General features: G+C 45.8%; 1 long non-coding RNA gene across 8 annotated transcripts in view; it reads left to right on the top strand.

Moving 5' to 3' along the window:
• The first annotated feature begins 1,062 nt into the window (after positions 1-1,062).
• Positions 1,063-22,866, top strand: part of LOC115097152 — a 60,062-nt gene continuing 38,258 nt past the window's right edge. Inside the window, exons 1-3 of one of the 8 annotated variants that reach the window (XR_003858220.1) lie at positions 2,806-2,911; positions 3,351-3,452; positions 4,935-5,087. This is a non-coding gene — a long non-coding RNA (uncharacterized LOC115097152). Of the gene's footprint in view, positions 1,119-2,805; positions 2,985-3,350; positions 3,537-4,934; positions 5,088-22,866 lie in introns of those variants that run through there. The other 7 variants (XR_003858219.1, XR_003858225.1, XR_003858221.1 and 4 more) reach the window with 7 other exon arrangements.

Here is a 22,866-nt window from a genome sequence, read left to right as displayed (position 1 = left end):
GGGAAGAAGGAAAGGCCGTGCAGTTGCCAGCTCCAGACTTGCAGTGCTCTAGGCAGCCGCCCAGTGCTCCCACCGCTCGCGGCCCGGAGGCCTCCCTCTTCTTCTAGCGCTAGCGGGATGGGCTCCGCTCACGGCCGCCGACCTCCCAGCTGTCACCCGGGGCGGGTCGCACCCCCACATCCCCCCTTAGTACCACACTGCATAGCTGGCATACTGGAGACGGACGGGGATACTTCTGCGCATAAGTTGCACAGCGCATGCACTAAAATCACTCACAGGTGAATTTTCAAAGGAGTTTATGCATGTAAATGTAACATTATCATAGCAATTTTCAAAAGTCATTTACCCGCTTAAGTGCACTTAACGTGGGTAAGTCCTATGGACAATTCAATGGCATCTATTGTAGCAATTTTCAAAAGCCCACTTACACGGGTAAAGTGCATTTACATGTATAAAACCCAGTTTTAAGCGTGTAAAGGCTTTTGAAAATCAGGCCCATAGTTACCATCTGCTATTTGTGTAAGTTACGGGAGGCAGGGGTGGGGGTACATTGGAAGGTGCCAGACACGCGCGTTTCCTCCCCCTCCCTACACCGCCCCCCCTGGGAATGCCTCTTTTTAACCAGACTACACGTGTGCAGTCTATGGATGCTGGTGCACGCTCCTAGCCAGCAGAGGCGCGCGATTCTCGGTAAATCACTGTCTACCGAGGTGGAAAATGTTCCTTTCCCGAAACGACACTCAGAGCCATGCGCTGAGAAGGGCAGCGATGAGCCTTCATCCTGGGAACCTGAAGGATCTTTTACCCTGAGGTAACTTATTTCTCTGACCATAGTCAGGGCCAGGCTAAGAAAAGCCGAGGCCTGGGGGCTACCAGACCCCCTCCTCCTTTTCATGAATATTGACAAAACCGCAAAGAATGTAATTTCAGCAAGAGTATTTCACAGGCGCCGAGGTCTCACAGCTGCATCATATGCCCTGGAGACTAACAGCTGGCAGCTATAAAACAAATCGCAGGAAGTTATTTATTCACTCAGTGCTCAGTTTATTCACTCAGTGTGGCCAGAGGAGGAGGTCAAGGTGACTACGCAGAGAGAGGCCTGGAACGAGGTCCTGGAGGTAAAGTCCATATCCGCATGTACTACACATGGAAATCCTTTGAACTTGAACCATTGCATGCCTTCCCGGGCAAATTCCCGCTGTGAAATCGGTCGCATATTTTCACTTTGAAAGTTAGTGCAAAATCCATGAGCGCAAGATACCCGCAGGCTTTCCGGTAACGTGGGGAGTTGCGGAATTATCCCCCTTACTGTGAATACCTCCCCTCGGTTTTTTGGGGTTTTTTTGGTGTCCATCCAGAATATGCAGGGGGCTTTCCCCGGGCAGAGCCGGCACTGCCACGTTTTCCTCATTACCTGCCTGCGCCACAGAAGAACCTGATGGGATCTCTGCTTCTAGAACGATGAGGCTGCCGTGGCACTTCCCGATCGACCAGGACCATTCACTGCAAGACTGGCCTTCCCAGTTTCCCTTTGACTTTGTCTCACCACCGCCTTTGCTCGAGCTAAGGCTAGCAATGTTCATAGGCCCTGCTTTTACAAAAGAAATAATTGATCATTGTGCATTAAGTAAAATTATTTGAACAGGGAATAGTATAATATTTTCTATAAGCCCTTCTGGAATTAATTTTAATAGTCTTGCTCATTTCTCCAGTGCTTCCTGATAATCTTTTTAAGTTTTTTTAACTCAATTAATTAGTCGTTTTAACAATGAACACATTTTCCCTCATGGGGGCACCTGAGTAGAACATTGCTCAAAAAAAAAAAATCTTCTCTAAATAATGCAGAGCTGCACGTGCATTATTCCTAAGTAGAGTATCCATTTCAAATACATTTTTTAAAATATCGTTTAGAAGATATGACTACAAATGGCTATAGAACTGATTTAAGAAAAAAAGATGTGCTTCACTCATGCCGGGCTACTGATATGGTAATGTTATTAATGGTTTTCTGCTAAGTCAAACAGTGAATTATGGGTACTTTAGATCAATGTGTGCGTTATAGCAATAGAAAAAGTCTTTGAATATTATACTAATTAATGTTTTAACGTTCAAGCAGTTTCACCGAAATTGATAATTTCACCACTGTGCCTTGCACTCAGGGAAGCTTGGAATTTGCGTCGACCCCTGCCTCCATTTTCTTCGGACTGCTGTATGTATGCTAGAATGGGGCCTCATCAACAAGAAATAATTTCCTGCAATTGTTTTCTACCAGATGATCCGAATAAAATCCCTTTGGAAACGCAGAATTGGTCTGCAGTTTTGAAAAACAAAACAAAAAACCGAGGGAACCGGCTGTAATCTAGAAGGGATGATCTCCAGTTACAGGAACCTGCGTATGCACGTGGAATAGGTCACTCCATCTCTGAGGGAGACAGTGAGCTGAGGCCTATAAGCGGGAACTGAGCACAGTAGCTCCACCCCCTCAACACAGTGAGCCTATAACAAGGAGCATAGAGCTGTAGCCCCACCCCTCGATGCAACCAGCCTGTAAGAAAGAGCTTGTGAACCGTAGTCCCCTCCCACAGTGAAGTGAGCCAGAATGGGGATGTGGGCTGTAGCTCCTCCTCTCAATAACTGAGCCTGTAGCAGGGAGCAATGAGCTTCATCGTCCTTTGCTTAATTAAAAAGGTTACTTTTCCTCACTTTTTCTGGGGTGCTGGCCTTTCAGAGTTGGAGCACCTGCAGCAGGGAGGAGCCTACAGCAGCTATTTCACACCTCCTGCTTGCTGTCAGTGCCAAGAAAGTGGAGGAGGAGGTGGAGGGGGAGGAGAGCCGAGCCGAGCCATGCCATGCCATGCCATGCCATCACCCAACGTGAGGCAGGCAAGCTGTGAGGGATGTGGGAGAAGGAGTGAGTGCAAGCAAATGCAGAAGATGTTTTTGGCAGAAATCCCATTAAGAAGGGCGCCCAGAGATCTGTATGGGTCTGTGAAAGTGCTGTTTACTCATTGAACTGTGATTTGCTGCCTTAAAAGTAACTTGTTGCTACTTGAGGTGTAGAGACTTTGGGGATCAAGCTGCTGTGTGGTTGGCTTAGAGTGGCAAAGTCGCTATTTTAGAATATTTTAATGAGTTGTTCAAGCTCCATTATATGCTATGGCATGCGGAGAAATGACTGCTGGTGGGGAAGCTTTACTCGTTATTCCTTTACATTGGAAAAGTGATTTCAGAACAAAACTAATATCTTTAGACGCAGTAGTGCAAGATGTATCTGGTGATGTGAAAATTTAATTTAAAGCATTGCTAAATAGGAAAACAGAAAGCAATTTTGTTGTTTATTTGGTAAACAGGGTGGAGTGGCTTAATGGATAGAGCCGCAAACTGAGAACCAGCGAAGTCAGGGGTTACTTCCTGTGACCTTGGAGGAGTCCCTTCAGCCCCCATTGCCTCAGGTACAACTTAAGTCCTCTGGGGGCAGGGAAGTAACTTCAGTACCTGAATTGTAACTTAATATCTTGAGCTTGGATTTGGACATGGTGAGTAATTAAAAGCACAAAATCCTACTGGAAATGTGGACGCTCCTGAAAAATATATTTATTAGTCAGATTGTTGTGCGTGAGAGGGCAGTAGGTGATTTTTAAATTTGCATGAGGGCAAAAAAATGTTAGATTTAATTAACCGAGGAACTGTGAGCACTTGAGCAGTCAAAAGTGGATTAATGGTGAATGGCCGGAGAGCTGTGACCAGTTGATGGGGTCACTCTTTAATACAGAATCTGGGCTATAGCCTTTAGCCAATGGGTATGGCAGGTTTTTATTTGTTCCTCCAGTTGTGAATTCAGTGTGGGAAGAAGAAAACCAATTTAATTGAGATTTTTGTTTTGTTTTGTTTTGGGGTGGGGGGTTGATTTTCCACAAATCTTGTTTCATCTAATATTTATTTCATTTATTTAGTTAAAAAATATGAAATAAACATTTTTTTAAGCCCATAAATGTGCTGGGCTACCGTAGAAAATGTACTTGTTTGTTTCATGTGATCGGTCAGTTTACTGTGAGCGTCATAACGCCTTGAACACTTCTCAGTGAGGTAAAGAGAGTCCAGACAGAAAATTAGACAGAAAGATCGTGTTTCTTTCTTTCTTTAGACAGTGCACACCCAGTGATATAGGCTTGTTTCACGCGATACTGTGCACGTTTAGAGAAGTTTTACGTTCTTTAAAGTCTGGGAAGGGAGCAGCCTTCACTGCCAGGGCTCAGTGAATGACGTCGCTAAGGGCCCCTTCATCCCCGTCAGGTGATGGTGGAGAAGCAACTCCTAATGGCATCATGCGGTGGTGGCTCCGATGCCATTCCTGCCCATGACAATCCTGACCCTCCAGGCTTGTGCTTCTGAGGGGGATGCCAACCTCGTGCCGGTGACTGTGGGATAGATTGCTGATGGTAACAACCATTTTTTTTTTTAACTGGGGCTAAAGCGAGAGCAAATTCCCCCCCCCCCCCCCCCCCAAATAACCAAGCGTTTTACTTTGGGCCAGTTAGCAAGGGCATTCTGCAGCCAGCATGAACGTGCAACTTGTTTTCTGTTAACATCCACATCTGTACCGTGACCACGCTTCGGAGGGTAACTTTTTTACCATGCCCTCGTTAAATATTTTTGCATAGCACATTAATGCCGGTTTTAGCATGCGTGTAAACATTTTACTAAGCCGCACAGTAAAATTCTTTTAGTGCAAGTTTGATAGGCACAGCCTATGTCCCTTTCAGATCTGTCAGAAGTGCAATGTAAAAATATATATTCCAAGTATTCAGTTATTAAATGGTTGTAGTCACCTAGGAGAAGGCTAAAAGTTGCCGGTTTCTTTCACCGAACAATAAACATCTTTGGTGCTGTCTCCTCATTTTTCCACATGAGCATTTTGTATCTTATTTTTGCAGAGGGCAGTGTAGTAATGTTTGGGCTGGTGTTCCGATCGTGGACGAGCACATCCGCTAGCTCCAGCGGCTGCTGCCACCCACATTCACGTGTAGATAACCTGTCAAGCACGAAAGCGTCAGTCCTGTCCTCGGACCAGTAGCACTGTATGTATGGTAAGGGCCTCATGAGCTTGATTACTCCACAATTATTAGGATAAGCAATGTGCTCGTCTGGGAATGACGAGAAGGAGCTACTTATTTGTTAAGTGCATGTACTTTTCAACAAGACATCGGAAGGCTGCAAGTTAAGAAATGAAACTTCTAGTTGGTTGTGCTACCTGTGCAGTATTTAGGATGACGTACCTCCTACTCCATTGTTACATGGAGATTCCCCAGCTGTTTAAATCCTATACTGATAATAATGCCAGGGCAGGGCTGACCTCGGCAGCAGCCGTGTGAGGAGATGTGGAAGTGCTGCAGTGAAAGAGGCACCTCCTCCACAGGGCAGCCATCTCCCTCCCCTCCAGTACTGCTTAGTCCAAGCAGCAGCATCCTGTCAGACCTGCCACCTTAACAGGCGAATGCGAGGGTGGGCATTGATTCTATGGCGCTCGTAATGCCACTGGCCAGCTCCTCAGTCCCACAGGGCGCTGCCGCTGGCTCTGAATAGCGCTGGGAAAAGAAATGTGCCCCCAGCACCCCTAGGCTGCTGCCTTCACTGCTTAGTGGGCCTTGGCATCACAGTTCTCATGGATATCTTCATCAATGTATGTTTATATAGTTATTTTTTAGCTCTTGATTGTAAATATTGTGTTCTTATTAGTGTATTCTCTCTCTCATTTAAGGGTTTTGCTACTTAAGGATGGATATTCAGTCATGGGCAATGGAAGAAACCCCATGCTGCACTATCCTTGATAAAGCAAACCATTTTTGATTTTGTCTGTAAAGATGAAATCTGCCTCTCATTTTGCTGAATGCAATCAATAATAGATTGAGCGGGCGACAGCTCCATTAATTCCCCACCGCTCCTGGTTCAGCATCGGCAGCAGAAAATATTTTCCTGGGTGCAATTCACAAACCCTGCCCTCCCCCCCCCGCTCTGTGCCCGAGTGGCGCAAAGCACCCTAAAATGCCAATTAAGCATGAAGTGCTGCACCGCACCGCGTGACCTGACCTGCAGGCGCCCTGCCCTCCAGCAAAGCGTGTGCGTCATTTCCGGAACCTGAGGCAGCCTCGCAACGTGATCTGGGATGTCTTGCTGAAGCTTTTCCCCCCCAGGCTGCTTTGCATAATAAACCGCATTTTTCACCTGCCCCAGCCTTGGATTTCTTTGGATAACGAGATCACTGCTTGGGTAGGCTCTGAGGGGGGGTAAAGTGCCCGCCTTGGCGCAATCCACGTGTGCTTCCTACCCGCAGCCTTTGCGCATGAGAACGCTCCCTTTGAGCGCCTGCGCGGGCACCTCCTGGCGGGTGAAAGTTTTGCCTTGGAAGTGCACGCAGAGAGCTGCAAACGCCATCCGTGCGCTTTTCCCCTTCCGACTTGAGCGCGCCCCCCAGGAACGCCGTCTCTCTGAGTTAAAGCGCGAGGGCCGTGCAACAACGCTTTTAGTAGCATTGAGGGTGGGCAATTTATGCAGGCAAAATGCTTCTTAACCTGCCTAAATCACTTTGAAAAAATGCATACAGGCCCCGGTTTTATGCACTTAAATGGCTTTTTGAAGATAGCCTGGGGGGGTATGCGTATAACCCTACCAGGTACAAATATTTACAAAACATTTGCAATAGGCATTCTGGGGGCTAGGACTTGTGTGCCTTCCCTGTGTGCCGTTCTGAAAAAAAATATCAGCTCTCAAGTAGTAACAATTTGGTCTTTTTTAAATTTTGCTTTTTTTTCACACTGCAGCACAGCAATTCAGATTCGCATGGGCTTGACTCTAGCATAAGCACCTCCCCTCCTATCCTCACACCCGTTTGGTTACACGTGGTTTTCATTCCCGTCATCATGGCCCCTCTTCTTCAAATTTCTTGTCTGTCCAAATAGCTGAAGATATTCAGTGTGCAACATTTTCTTTGGATTGGCCTGGGAGGGGGTTGTTCAGCTCAATCCACTGGAGATTTATTTCCTTTACTGTTTTGTTTTTTTTTTGGTGCAGCAGTTTCCTTCTGTTCCTTTGGGCTGCTGCCTCCGTCAGATCTGGATCCTGTTGGACTGTACTGCCAGGAATCATCATTTGCAGCCCGAGGATTTTTCCCCCCTATTTCATACCCCCCAAAATGACTCTGCCTAGTCAATGCAGTGACCTTCCTCAACTGGGAACCCTTCAATCTTGGTGTCACGATCTTGGCTGCTAGGCAGCCTCCCCACCAGCAGAGACCCTCACAGAGCCACCCTCACTCCTGTGCTAGCCACACTTGATGCTCCCATGACTCAGCAAGGCCAGCCCTGCCTCTCCCAGAACATGGAGTCGCTTTGGCTCCTTGCATTGGCCCATCTTGTTTTACCTTCCTTCTGCATGGCCCCCGTGGTCTTCTTGCTACGATTTGTCCTGTGGCCTGCTCGGCCTTCTTACCTTGCCCTATGGCCTCTTTGGCCTTATGCCTTCTCTTATGACCCTCTGTGGCCTCCTGCCTTGCTTTGTGGCTTCCTTGGCCTTCTGTCTTGCTTTGAGGCCTTTCTGGTCTCCTCATACTGCTCTGTGGCATTTGAGCCTTCTTGTCCTGCTCTGCTTTGCCCGAGCCTTCAGGCCTTCTAGTATTGCCTTGCCCTGCGGGCCTTCTATATTTGTTTGTCTTGTCTAGTCCTCCCTGTGGCCCAGTTCCCAGTGGGCCTTCTGTGTCTGTGTCCAGCCCTTGTCTCCTATTCCAGCCCTGTCTCCACCTCCTGTCTGCCTTTAGTACCTCCTGTGTCTCTGGTTCCAGTCGCTGCCTCCAGTACCAGTTTTGACTCCGGTTCCTGTCTCATTGCCTGTGGCCTGCATTGTTACCAACACCTGCTCTTCCTTCTAGAAATAGTTTGTCTCCAGTTATAGCCTAAGTCCAGCTGGGCCATCAGAACCCAAGGGCTCGACCTGCAGGGGAAGTGGCTGGTCACGTGGAAGATCCTGTGTCTGGCTTTGCCCTAGAGTCTGGCCAGTTCCCCCCACTCTGTGACACATGGGCCCTATGTCTGGCGACTGGACCTATAGAAACATAGAAATGACGGCAGAAAAGGAGCAAATATTCCATCCAGTCTGCCCAGCTAGCTTATGGTAGAAACTGCTGTGCCGACTAGGTGTCACTGGCTTGGAATGGCTGAAATTCCCTCTCACAGCATCAGAGATTTTTTTTTTCAGTGTGTGATCTTTTTACACACCTCTGAATTCAGTAGAACAAAGGTCATATAGATAATATGTATGAAATACCTCTGAGTGACTCTGAGTGCTGAATTTCATGTTCCAATAAGCAGTCCACTGATCCCGGCCTGCAATGGTCCATCTCCTAACTGGATGACTCCTGCCAGTGTCCCTACTAGAGTTTGAACACAGCCCCTGGTCTGTCATGAAACAGTGACACCTGTGACTGGACCGGGAGTGCGCTACGTGGCACCCTTCTGGGAAGAGTTGTCTGATTTTTCTGCAGAATGTGAGGAGTTTTGTTCAAAATTAGGGTGCTGACAACACTTTTCGTCAGTTGCCCGGGGCCCCTACCATACCGTGGTTTATGAATGCAAGACTGATAATGACATCCCAGGGGAGCAGGCACAAGGAGGATGAGGTTTCACTGCAGAAGCTGCCGCGGTGGTAGCATTTGCTAATTGCTGTTGTCCCAGGAGCTGCTCAGGCATATAATGAGAATTGTGTTGTTCCAATGAGCTGTAACTCTCAGCTCCGTGTTTCCTCCAGTTGTTTTGCGATAATTTAAATGAGATATTGTTTCCCTAATTCTGACATATGGAGAGAAGGCGGGTAGAGGTCCTATGCCCTCTCCAGTCACTCTGCTGGCATCAGTATGACTCCGTTATGGTGAACGATGGTTTCGAGGGTGAGGCAAAAGGGTGGCAGCTGAACCTCAAGAGCGAGCGAAGTGACACACACACACACACACACACACAGAAAATATTTTTAAAAGGATTCCAAAGCATAAGCTGCTTTGACTGTTAACAAATAACTAATGAGTCCAGGGGAAAAAAAAAATTCCTAAATGACCCACATGCCGAAAAAGTGGACATGAAAAAATAAGAATTAATAACGCCAAACAGTGCTCGAGTTCTTTGTGTAAAAAAAAAAAAGGTGCTACATTTCACGATGCTGGCACACTATATAATCACATACTAATGCCCAACTTTATTTAAACAAATCTCAATAGTCATACAGCTAAAGTCCCACAGATATAGTGAGAAGCAGCACCAAACAATAGAAAAACATGCACAGACCCCACCGCTGGCACTCTGTTCTGACAGTTCCTGAAAAGAGACTTGTAGCGAAAGGGAAAACTCTGCTGCCACATAAGACAGCGAGGGGAATGAAGGGGAATTGTCTCTCTCTGCAGAGAGCTGATCCTGGGTCAAGGAGCAAAGCAATGGAGCCTCCTTCTCATTGGCTCATTCAGACAGAGAGCAGAGAAAACAGCCAATAGGCAGGCACTTTCATTTTCAGTTGTTGTTCTGTTTTGCCTGGGAATTTAAATGTTATGACAAATAATGGAAATGACTCGTCCACTGCTTTTACTCCTGTGTGTCAGAGGAAAACCCATTCAACAAGGAACAGCTTGCTCAGACTGGCTCGTAAACCTGCTCCTGTAACTATAAGAGGCACTACATGATGCCTGCACAGTTAGTCAACGTTGAGTTCATTGTAGCCCATTTTAGAGCTGCTGCTGCATGTGATTTATTCTTATTTTTTTCATGCCCGCTGTTTGGAGGTCAGTGTCCGGGTGCATGATACAGGCATTCCCCCTGACACTATTAGCAAGAGCCTGGTCAAAGACACTTCCACTGCAAACATCAGCATGCAGCTTTGGAGGAAAAGCTTCTTCGTGTATTGCACGTTCAGTAGAAGCCAAATCTTGTGGTGAACGTTCCAAGACACAGTACCCGGTGCCAAACAGGACAAAGTCGGACATCACTCTAGCAGCCACAGTGTGGGGCGGAGTGGTTATAAATGGGAGAAACCCCATTGCAAACGCAAGGCTGGTGACATTGTGGTCCCAGCTCTGATTCAGCTGGAAACCCAGAGGTGATGGAGAGAGAGAGCTGCTGGGCTGAGAAAAAAAACAGAGAGTCTAACGGAACAACACTCTCAAAACATCATTATGAGCTGAACCACAAACCAAGCAGAGTACTACATAATCAGGGAATAAATATTTTACAGAAAGCATGCAGGGGCATGACTTTGGGAATGCTTTCCAGCCCAGGTTTGAAGAAAGGGTTGTGTGAGGTGTGACAGTGGGGGAGGTGTGTTTAGGGGGAATGAAGGGGTGGGTGTGTGAGGGGGGGGGGGGTATAGGGTTGGGTGGGACTGTGTGGGAGGGTGTCTGTGTGTGCCTGGATGAAAGTCCTGTTTAAGAAAAGATGTCAGCTGGGGCCGCAGTGTCGTGTGCCTTCAGTTGGCAATGACCCGGAGCAATCGCAAATGGCACTTGCAGAACAAGAATGACGCCAACCCAAATTTTCTTTTGCCATCCACAATGGCGCCAAGGTGGGTCAGTGCTGATTCTATTTTACAGCTCTCCAAATTTATGCATGGCCCTGAGAGCCTGGACCTTTAAGAGGATAGGTCCAACAGGATGCTAGCGCTCAGACTGCGTAGAGCTGCTATAGTAGAGAAAGCAGTGCCTTTTGGCAGCTGCTTAGGCTGTCTAGTGGTAAATCAGGGCCTGGTTAATTTTCTGTTCCTTCCTAACCTTTTTTGGAAAACAGAAAAAATAAAATAATTTAGATATCACATTTTTGCAGACATGCAAAATAGCCTAAGCGATGGAGACTCATCTCACAGTCCTGTTCTCTATTAAAAAAAAAAAAAAAAAAAAGATACCTGGGGCTGCTTCAGGAGATATTTGATGCTCTCTCTCTGTGCACGATTTTTTGCACACCTCCCAATATCAAGTTTTTGCCAAGTAGAGCTTGCAGTAAATGGGAAAAGATGAATGTTTATTAAGTATAAAAATAGAAAACAATTAAAAAAAAGCCAAAGTATAAAAATACTATTTGTGTTCAGAAAACAAACTTATTTAGTGAGAATTCGATTATCCTGTAATCGTAGGATAATTGAGTTTTGAAAAAGATTATTACTTCTCCTGATGGCTAATTATGGAAATTCTATCCACCACATAGCTCCAAAATTAATTTTGTCACATTTTTTAAAACATGTTGTGTGCAATTATCATCAAATACATTATTCAATTTAGCAATCCATAGACATTTCAATTAAATCTATTCACACCCCCTCCCCTCAAAAAAATAAATAAAGTATACATCAATATAAATTTTGCTAAAAATCGGACAAAGTTAAAGAATCTTTTTAAGACTGTGCTGGTAAAATTCTGATGGGTGGATTAGTTGAATTTGTTCACTCAGTTCCCTGTCGATAAAAGCCTCTACGTGAAAAAGTACCACAGATAGTAAGAAGAAGCACCAAACAATAGAAAAAAAATGCACAGACCCCACACTGCATTTTTTTTTTCTGTTTGGTGCAGAGCAAACACACAATATACCATGTGTGTTTGCTCTGCGTTTTTCACCTCCTGTCCAGTTTATTCATTAGAATCCTTTTATATGCCATTACTGCACCATGTGAATGGCATACGACACTCAAGATGTGCTTTTTTTTCGGTAACTGGCTCATCATCATTGCAGACCTCTGCAATATAAAATTTCAGCTAAAAAATGTTTGTGCGTGAATCAGTAAAAATGTAATTTGTACGGTAAAACACCAGTTACAGACAGGGTATGCAATGAGTTCTTTTTTTCCAATTGCATGTTGCATGGGCTATGGTAGCGCCGTGCACAGTCACGCATAAAATTATGCAGTGCATGCCAGCAGCCTGCTGAAATCCTCCAAGCTCGTTTGGTCCTTTCCCCCTGAACCCAGCAAACAGAAAATGGTGTCGTTCCTGACATAAGAAATAAGAACATAAGAAATTACCATGTTGGGTCAGGTCAAGGTCTGTCGAGCCCAGCATCCTGTGTCCAACAGTGTCCAGTTTGGGTCAGCACACGTGTAGGCGCACACAGATCATGAAACAAGCGCACCCAGAAGAACATAGCATGCACAAGCAAAGGAAAATAGAATAGTGTTTCAAAGATGACAGCACAAATGTGTACACTGTGCAGAACATGAGAACATTTTTTGTACACACAGCTCACAACAGATTAGAGGGAAAATGTATCACAAGTACCTGCCAGACTCCACAAAGTAGATCTATTTCTCCCCTCCCCGAGCACTATCTCCTCCCTCCCCCCTCCCCCAGCCTAATAGGAAACCTCCTCCAAGAGGCATCTTCCGCCACCCAAGGGCATTTCTTCCCTAGAGGCATCAGAAGCCCCTAGGGCAGCAGGACTCCACTCTCCTCCCGAAACAGGGCTGGAGGAAGGAGTAGGATCTTCATTTATTTATTTATTTGCTTTTATATACCGACATTCGTTGGCGTACATCACATCACAACAGTTGGAATAGTAAGACGAGAGGTCGTACTATTTTACATTTTAACATTAACTGAGATTGATACTAAGAAACAAAAATCATTTAACAAAAACTGTGTGTCTGGTACAACGAAATACAATACATCGAAATACAGTGTAACGTTAATTTTGATTGCGAGCTTTAAAACGGGGGGGGGAGGGGGGTAAGGGTAGGAGAGCAAATAAACCTCATCCATATTAATGTTATTAGTTATACCCTTGCTAGGATGCAAGGTAACCCCTTGTTACTGGTTTCTTCCACTCCCCCCCCCCCCCCCCCCCCCCCCGTGCATAAGGCAGTAATGGTCTAGACAGGTGGGTACTGAGCATGCCCCACTAGGTGGCAGTAGAGTTGAAGTTCTCGCCTGAGAGTGGAAGTCGCCACGTGTGTGTCAGCCTCACTCTCCCTAAATGCCTGCCCAGAGAATCCAGCTCACTTTTTAAAGTAAACCTCAGCTCTAGGAGGTCCAATGATGCCCATCTCGGATTGAATTCTCCATCCTGGAAGCCCCGGTTTCTGTATTCTGAAGTGTGAGCAGCACAGTGGGACTCCCAGTGTACCAACAGGCACTGGATAGCTCGGCGATAAGAGCAGACGAGCTAAGCGGCAATAAAGGGAAAATACCAGGGTTAAGCGCCGTCTGCCAAGTGTTACTAATCAGTTCAGCAGTTGTTAAAGATAATGTCATTAATACTCTTTCCGCTGCCTATGGATCGTTCTGTCTCTGTGCATGGTGCATGAATAAAGCAAGACAGCTGGATCTCAAGAAGAGCGATGCTCTGCTTAATTTCATTAGCCCAATTGCGCCTTAGTTTCAGAGCGGGAGGAGATGCTTGGGAGAGCAGCTGAGCTTCGTTTCATCATCCGTTAAGACCGAGTCCCATCTTACGATCTCCGCGGCCTTGCTGGAGCGCTGACCCGGTGGTCGGTGGCTCGTTAGCTAAGTCTGAGGCTTGTGTGCGCGCGTGTGTGTGTGCGGTAACCTGATTGATTGTTCAGGCTTCTGTTGAGTCTCCGGGATATACTTCCAGGCCTGCTGCGTTACACAGGCCTGTAATAAGCATGGTCCTTTCTGGGGCTGTCCACACACAGCACAAAAACCTAACCTAACCTGGCATGCTGTCTGTTTTAGCTGACAGGCAGACAGGATTCTGAGCAGTCTAGCAAGTCTGTCTCTGCGGCCCTCCTTCAGCAGACAGGCAGTAAAGCTGTGGCACCCCGAGGCTAGTTCTGTGCTTGTGGCAGCGGCCTTGGCTTGCCTCTAGCTTACATGCCACCCGACAGATCATCGTCGTCCCCTTTTGCACGATGACAGAGGGATACCAGAACTAGGAGGGGAGAGGGGGGAGAGTGTCAGCTTGTCAGTCGGGCTCCTCCAGTCCTTGTCAGATTCAGAACCGAGTACGCGAACGGCGCTTTTGGGTTTCTGTCAATTCCCGGCTGAATCGCAGCCATGAGTAAAGTTATAGATCTGAGTCTGACCATTGTCATAAAGCAGATACATCTATTTTTAGTTTCTCTTCTTCTCTCAGCCAGTCAAATCTGCCAGAGTCAAGAAAGACAGCAGAGAGAACTAGCTCCACGGGAAAAGCATTTCTCTGAGTACTGAAATATTGCAAGGATGCAGTGAGTCAGAAAGTTCTCTGCAAGGAAGGTTTTTAAATAAACAGACCGGATTTTTAATGTCTCGTGAAATTTCACAGGCGCTATTTTGAAAGCAGTTATAGCTAAAAGCTCTCACGTCAAATCAAAGAAACAGCATAGAATTTCACTTTATAATATAAAAGCTGAGATCTGTAGCTAATAAGTGTAATTTCCCTTGGAGGCAAGTTTTTAGAATGACTGCATTTCAGTCTCTTAGGTTATTAATTAGTAATATCCATTAAACATCTTAATTCTTTTTTTTTTTTCCTGAATAACTAACTTATTAATAGCAGATCTGGCACCTTGGGAACATCTCTTACTGACCGCTGTTTTTGATTTTTGTGTAGCTTATCTGTTGCCTGAACCTTCTGTTTTCCCAAATGTGATTGCCAGATTTTATTGTTTTTCAAGGACAGGTTGATTGGGTTGTGGTTTTAGCTTCCTAGCCCTGTTGCATGTATAGAGACGCAGTTCTGGTTTCCCTAAGAAACCCACAGGACTGCATCTCCCTACGTGCAACAAGATCAGCCTATTGGTAACAAAAAAAATATATAAAATGAATAAAAGGGGCAAGCCACTGGAAAGCAGGTTCCCCAAATTTCTGACCCTAGCTAGATTCAAGCACCTCATAAAGGTGCTCCCCCATAAAATATGACAATCAGAAGAGAGGATTCTTAGGGGGATGGGGGGGGGGGGGGGGGGTGGACGGTTATCCAGCAGTCTCAGGACTTTGGCTACCGATGCACTCCCAGCTGCGACCCACGAGCCAGGGTTCATTTTGGATTTTTAAGCTCTCGTCGCTAAGCAAGTGGACGTTATTCTCCTGCATTTGAGCAGCAGTGAGCGCCTCAAGCCGGGAGATCCAGGAAGGGACTGGCCCACGGCACCACCAGTGACGCTGAAGAATCTGGGCCGGCGTGCGACAAAATGTGCCGAAGGCCGTGGAGGAAGAGGCGCGCGCGAGAACCTGCACAAGCGCTGAATTTTCAAACGAGGAAGAAACGTTTTCCCGCGTGTGTCTCTTCTGGAACGTTCCTGTTCTTCACGGTTAGAGTTTGCAAACGGATCTGCTGAGCTACAGCAGAGCTGCAGGCCACACGATCCTTTCCGGCTGCTTTTTATTAGCGCTTGACAGGGTCGCTTTAAATCTGCTCCTATAAAATTGTTGCACATTTTAATCTCTGCAAGGCCTTCTGCTATAAAATTCTCTCCAAATCTTAAAAAAAAAAACCCCACAATCATGACCTCCAAAGCAAAGCAGATCCTGTTTACTTTTGACTATGCCAAGGAGCAGAAAACAACTGGAGCAGCTGTATCCAAGCGTTTTCACCATATTTGTGTCTGCAGGCCCCAAGCTGTACGCCTCTCTTCCTTCCCAGTATCGCTCCCCCAGAGGGAGACTGTATCTCCTCCACCAGGTGAAAGTGCTAAGGGAAACCATTTTAGGAAAGCAGGCAGACACCTGGTTACTGTGGTAGGGATCCCCTGTGGTCATCAGTTCGTACTAAGAGTCTCAGTCAGCCTCTGAAGAGGCCTCGCGGACGTCCGCCCCAGTAAGCACTAGTACCAGTGGTAATCTGGTCTTCGGAGCTGCGGCTCTACCAGTCCGCCAGAAGGAGATTTTAAACCCATGGAACGGCCAAGTAGAAGCAGTAAACATTTCCATGCACCAGTAGTAGCACTTTTGTCTCCCGTTGACCAGAGTTTGGGTTTTTTTTTCTTTTTTCCTTTGGTGTTTCATTGTATTTCAGAAGTTTTGGACTATGCTAGGTTTTTGTTTTTTTTAGCATACGCTGAAACTTAAAAGGAGAACAAAATGAAATTTTGTTGGGTTTCTTTTTTTGTGTTGCTTTGGACTGGAGACAACACGATGTCATGAGCTTTTCAATGTCCCGCAGAACAAGCCCACATCCAGAATCTGGTGCAGGGAACTGCTGCTTGCTTATCCCTTTTCCATGGAAAGTTGAGAGAGGGTCGTCCTTGTTTCAGGTTTCCTCTAAGCCTCCAGGACAGGTAATTTCCCTTCTGTGCTACAGGACAAAGCACCATTAGGAGATTATCTGAGGGGGATTATAAGGAGAGTGCTTCCTGGGAAACTGTCTGAGATGGGGTTGGCATGGTGGTGAATCCTTTAAAATAGGAAGGATAGCGGTGGGCCTGCAGCTCCTTCCGTTCACTCATTGTTGCCTCACTTGATTAGGCGCTGCATGGTTGGGCTTCCTGGCTTGCGGACCAGGCAGAATTCATGGAAGTCAGGTTTAGTGATGGAACTGATTTACAGCCTCGTCTCCTTGGTCATCCATTACCTGGCAGAAAATGCCAGCAGAGCGATGAAAACCTGGGTGACAGAATTCCCTAAAGTACAAAAGGTTATAGGGGTGCGCACACATTTTCTTCATTTTCTTATTTTTAATGTCATTTTTGCTTTATATCATTTATTTGAAATAAAAAAAATGAAATATTAAAATAAAAAAAAATGAAAAAAAGCAAAAAATAGTTAGCTAAACCCATCCTGCAAAACAAAAATCCCAGACCCTCCCTCGATTTCTTCCGGCTCTGCTTACCTCGAGTCTTCTTTCGTTATGGGGCAGTCGCAATGCCCGCCCTCTCTTGCCCCGCTGATGTTACAATTGTAAATGGCTAATCAAGAAGAGGAGGGGCTTTAAAGGTTCAACAATGTCCCGAAAGTTCAAATGCAAAGTTTTTTTGTGTGGTTTTTTTTTAATGTACAGGCAAGCAAAAGAGTTCAGTCGTCAGCATCAAGCCAAATAATTGTGTGGGTAGTTTCACGGTCCCCCGACGCAGGAAGCCCACGAGTAATTAGAAATCCATCTAAACGGGGAGTGGGATCGAGTCAAAAGTGCTGAATCCCCAAATGAGTAAAGAGAAAAGATCAAAGAGGTTTCTAAACGAGGCTTTAACGTAATCATTTTGATTCAGGAAAAAACCCTCTCAGTAATCTTTAGCGGGGAAAGTACAAATCAGAATTCAGGGCGGGCAAAAAAAACAAACCACTGACAGAGCCTAGAATTGTAAACGGCGCCAGCAAACCGAGGCCTGTGCCATTGTCCTCTTTGTCCGGCGGCCTGGTGGTTAAAGCTGCAGGCTGGGCTCGAGTCCTGCTTCTGCCAGGGATGCTCCTTGTCACCCTCCATTCCCTGGGGTATAACTTAGATTGCGAGCCTTCATGGAAGGGGGGGACTGTAAGGCGCCTTGGAAAAGACGAGTGATTTTAAGTCTAAAATCCAAACTTCTGTAACACCTTCCAGATGGGGCCATAAACTTATTTATTATCTCTGGGGGGGCCCTGGCTTAGCTGTTCCTGCGGTCTCTTTCCCCAGGGGTAGGACCAGTTACCTTCTTTCAGGGCCGCAGGTGCTAAGGGTGACTTTCCATTGAATGCCCCTGGGAGAGGGGTCTCGCCTCCTTGTCTCTGCGTCCCCATGGAGAGGGGTACATGACCTCAATGTGTGCAATAGGTGTCAAAAAAAACCCTTGGGAGTCACTTGTCTAAAAGTTAAAGTCTTTACTACTTCCACCACTAATGGGGATGGCAGCACGGAATTTCCGTTGTATTACAATCTCCTTCCCGCTGTCTGTGCGCAGGTCTCTTACGCCGGGGCAGGGAAACATTGCGTGGGCAGGAGGACGAGCTAAAAGGCTTCTGCACAGAGAGAGTAAAGCCCTCTCTTTCCCCAGGGGGGAAAGACGCTGGATGGGGGCCCTGAATGGTCTGGGATTGGTTTTACTCACGGTCAGCAGACCGATGAACTTTCTTAATTTTCTCACTGTCTTTTTTTTTTTTTCTGGTTCCCCAATGGGAGGGATCCCTTGGAAACAGCTTGATCACCCTGCTCCAATACAGGAAGGCAGGGGCAGCCAAAACGTCCTCCTGTATCTTGAACTCAAAGTCCCTTTTCCCTTTCAACAATAAATAAAACATCGGATTTCCGCCTTGCCCCCCCCCCCCCCCCCCCGGTCACCACCTCCTCCATCCTCCATTGAGTTTTTGGAAGGGCAGGTCTTCCCTATCCTGATCAGCCTCAGACACAACCCCATGCCCTGAGCCTACCCTTAAAATGCAAAAATCCCAAAAATACACCCAGTGAGTGGACTGGATAAGGAAAACCCTCACGACCCTGGTCAGACTCCCCAGACAGGGTTTGTCTGATTCCTCTGACTGCACCTGAAAAATCAACTCAGGAAAAAGCTCCTCTATACCTCTTAATTCTAAGCAAACCATAAGGGACTGGCTCTAGAACATCCGGAGTGAGCTGCTGGCCATTCCAGACCCTTCAAAGGGGAGGAGCTGCATTTAAATGGAACTCCCCCGCCTCCCATTCACTAACCTATACTCTTACTAACTAAGGGTTCAACTAGGTCTTAATGGTAACAAATCTGAGTGTCTTTCACACTTCTTTAGACCTAACACAATAATTGGAGGCCAGGTCTATAAGGTATCCCATCTATAAGGAGATAGGTTTGGTTCCAGTGACTGCAGGTAATTTGCATTAGGACTAGGACCCTTGTGTTGGGGTGAGGTTGACACACTCTACAGGTAGGGCTCTGTAGGTCTTCACCGCCAACTGGCAGAGCAGACGCTGCACCAACCCCTTTGCTTATACCAACCCCTTTCCCCTCTGGTTGAGCCTTTGGGTTCTGGGGGCCGGCAGGTCTTGGGTGGCACTCTCTGAGATGCAGGTGGAAGAGTAGATTCGGTATCAGGATAAGATCGGAGGTAGGCAGCAAGCAGGGGCAACGAGAGGTCAGGTTTTGGTTAGTGGCAAAAGGCAGGCAAAGGTGGTCGTAGTCCAGGCTGGGATCTGAGGCAGGCGGCAGGTAGGAGCAGTCGGGGTACAAGTTAAGGTCAATTCTGATAATCAGTTTGAAAGCAGGCCAGGCTAAGAGAGAGGAGGGCAAGGCTGGACAAGGCTGAAGAGATGAAGACAAGGCTGGGCAAGCTGAAGAAAGGGAGGCAAGGCTGAAGGCAAGGCTGTAACATGAACTGGAATGCTGGAGCAGCATCTCCCATTATCTAAAGATAGTAGACCCATTGCTGAGGCAATTCCAATTTGCATGACTGGAATTTAAATACCTGACAGTGTGATGTCATTAGAAAATGCCAGTGAAGTCTTTACTGCCGTGAGTATCTTCATATGATGGTACGCGCTGGGTGTGTGTGCCTAGAGGAAGGGCCCGATGCTAGAGACGATGGTATTCCTGGCTGTGTGGAGCAGCAATGCTAGGCAGTCTTGGCAGAATTGGGTGAGTGAGCCGGTTCATGAGAGTAGCTCGTGAACGAGGAAACATAACAGTATGCCCCCTCCTTAGGGTCCAAAGCATAGATTTGGAGAGAAATTGTCTGTGGAAGTCTCCTATTGGACATGGTGCTGGGAGCTTTGTAGCGGGCTCCCTAAAATTGTCTGGCCCCTTAGCGATGAGGTACTCTAGTTTGTTCCACCTCCTGTGGGATTCCAAGATTTCTTCTACTCAAATTGTGTATCTTCTTCCACCATCATAATCATGGGTGTAGGATTCTTCCTGCATGGCCATTAAAAGAACAAATATTTCAGTAAGATGTGAAATACATTGTGGAATCTTAATGCATTGGGGAGCTTCAGCCGATATGTGACGGAGCCCACCTGCAGTTGGATAGGGTACAGTCCAATGAATCGCAGGGCCAGACAAAGTGAAGGTACTCTGAGATGTAGATGCTGAGTGCTCAGCCATACCAGATCACCCTCTTTAAACTGTAGTGCTAGTCAGTATTTGATAGCTGCATGTTTCTTGGCTTGAGTGGCTGCCTGTGAAATTAGTTGAATGATTTGAATCCACTTGGCCATAAGATGGGATGCTGGGCAGTCCACAGTGAGCGGCTCCCATACACAACCTGGAAAATTCTGCCCACAGCAGCAGAAAGGCCCAGTCATCTTGTCTTTTGTTGACATACATTCTGAGAAAGGTCTTGAGGATCTGAATGATCCTTTCAGTGTGCCCATTGCCTTGAAGCTGATACTCTGTCATCTCCAAGACAATGGGCATACTGAAAAGATCAGTCAGGTCCTCAAGACCTTTCTCAAGTGTATTCCAGAGAGATGCCAAACTTGCAGCAGAGACCCCTCCAATAACGGGCCATAAATTGGATGCCTCTATTAGACAGGATATGGGATGGCAGACAGTGAAGCCGGAAGACATGTTAAATGGAGAGACAAGCCAATTCAGGAGCCAAAGATAGTCCAGGGAGAGATACCAAGTGAGCTAGTTTTTGAAAATCTATCCACTATAATCCATATCACAGTGGAGCCATATTAGACAGGAAAGTCCACAATGAAGTCTGTGGATATGTAGGTCCAGGGTTCCCTGGGGGCTAACAATGGCTGTAACAACCCCCAGGGTTGGGCATGATCAGTTTTGTTCTGCGCACAGATAGATAGGAATCCACATAGTCTTTCAGATCTTTTTTTTAACATGCGGCCACCAATAGTGGCAATGGAGGAAGTCAAGGTTTGACTCCAGGATATTCTGCCACATGAGTCATGCGCTCACTTCACTACTTTTTCTCGGTGTTTTTGGGAACAATCATCTTTCCTGCAGGGATGGAAGTGGTGGAAGCAAGGATGATCCTTGTAGGATAGATGATATATCATGGGGCCTCTCTTATATCTTCAGTTATGAAAGATTGGGAAAGAGCGTCATCCCACAAATTCTTTTCAGCCAGTCGATGATAGAGTTCAAAATCAAATTGTGAAAAAAGGGATGGGCAAGCCAGTTGGGGATAGAGTCACTGGGCTTGCGGAAGGTACTCTAAATTCTTATGGTCCATTGAAATGGTGATCTTGTGTTGGGCCCCCTCTTGGAGGTGTCTCCATTCTTCAAGGGCCACTAGGACTTCTCTCTCCCAATTGTATAATTCTTCTCTGCTGAGGAGAACTTCCTAGAGAAGAATGAATAAGGAAGAGGCATTCCTTCTTGGCTTTGTTGATTGAGGACAGCCCCAGCCCTGAGGGAGGAGGCATCTACCTCGAGCACATAAGGACAAGTGGGATCCAGATGTCATAGACATGGCCCTTGAATGAAAGATAGTTTTAGCATCTGGAATGCATTGACAGCTTCCAGTGCCCAGTTTCTTCTATCCTCATTCTTGCAAGTCAAGGTAATGAGTGATGTGGCAAGGGTAGAGTACCCAGGGACAAATTGCCGATAGTAATTGGCAAAGCCCAAAAATCGTTGCAGGACTCTGAAATCAATGGGCTGGGGCCATTCTAGGATGGCCTTCTGCTTTGCTAGGTCCATGCGTAGACCAATGCTGGAGTTAAAATACCTCAGGAAGGGTAGTTACTCTTGCTCAAAAAAACATTTTTCTATCTTGACATACAGTTGGTGTTCATGTAAGCACTGGAGCTCTTGTTTCACATGTAGTCTATATATGGTCATTGACTTGGAAAAGAAATGGATGTCGTCCAAATAGATTACAATGGAGGAGTATAAAAGTCCCAAAAGATCTCATTCATCATTTTTTTGGAAGACTGCTGGGGCATTGTACAGACCGAAGGGCATTACTAAGTACTCGAAGTGCCCATCTCGAGCATTAAAGGCAGTCTTCCACTCATATCCTTACTTAATACGGATGAAGTTGTATGCTCCTCTGAGATCCAGTTTTGTGAAGACCTGGTCTCCTTGCAATCCATCAAACAGCTTGGATATCAGTGGTAGGGTATAACAGTCCTTTTTTGTAATGGCATTAAGGTCCCTGTAGTCTCTACAGGATCGGAGTGTTACGTCTTTTTTTTTTTTTTTTTGCCACGAAGAAGAAACCCGCTCCAACAGGTGGATGAAGTCTCTAGTAAGATTTTCCTGGATGTAGTCATGAGAGCAAAAGTACACAATAAGCAACCAGATGTCCGATCTTGTAAAACTTTATTGTGTAGAAACAAAAGTATGCAAATGAGCCCGACTCCAGCCGAGTTTCGCCCTCTTTCAATAGGGCTGCATCAGGGGCTAAAAACATACAATAAATAACAATAAATAATATAAAAATGAATGAGACTAATAAAAACATATAATGAACAAACATAAAATGATACATATAAAATGGTAACATGGATATATGTGGTGTGAGCATAAAAACACAAGATGAAAGTGAACATAAAAATGTGAGATAAATATATGAGTTAAGATTGTAAAACCTGCACAGTAAAATAAGCAATCATCAGCTAAAAAAAAAATATGAACAGTACATAAAAATGAATATTGCCTTTATCACTATATATTATTAGCATGAGTGCCATTAGCTATCATTTAATTAAAAGCATAAAAGCTCACCACTCCTATGAAATGTGTGAAAAAAGAAAGAGAAAACAAGAACAAAAATGAGGTGTACACAGTGAAATAAGTGAAGAGCTTATAAATGCTTACTATTTGCATGTATAAATACTATATCTTCATCAAATTGTTGTATATATGAGCTATGGGCGATGCCTATGGGATTGATAAATAGAAAAATAAAGAGTCAATTGAAGAGATCAATATTCATATTGCATTGAATCGCATCTATAATTAAACATGCCCATAACAGGAAAAAACAACACAATACGCGAGAACACTAGTAAGCATTGATATTATTTTGTTGACTTCTGGAGTTCAATGCCA

This window comes from Rhinatrema bivittatum, chromosome 8 (assembly GCF_901001135.1).
Source record: "Rhinatrema bivittatum chromosome 8, aRhiBiv1.1, whole genome shotgun sequence".
Classification (NCBI taxonomy): domain Eukaryota; kingdom Metazoa; phylum Chordata; class Amphibia; order Gymnophiona; family Rhinatrematidae; genus Rhinatrema; species Rhinatrema bivittatum.
This window is presented reverse-complemented; position numbering and strand designations above follow the sequence as displayed.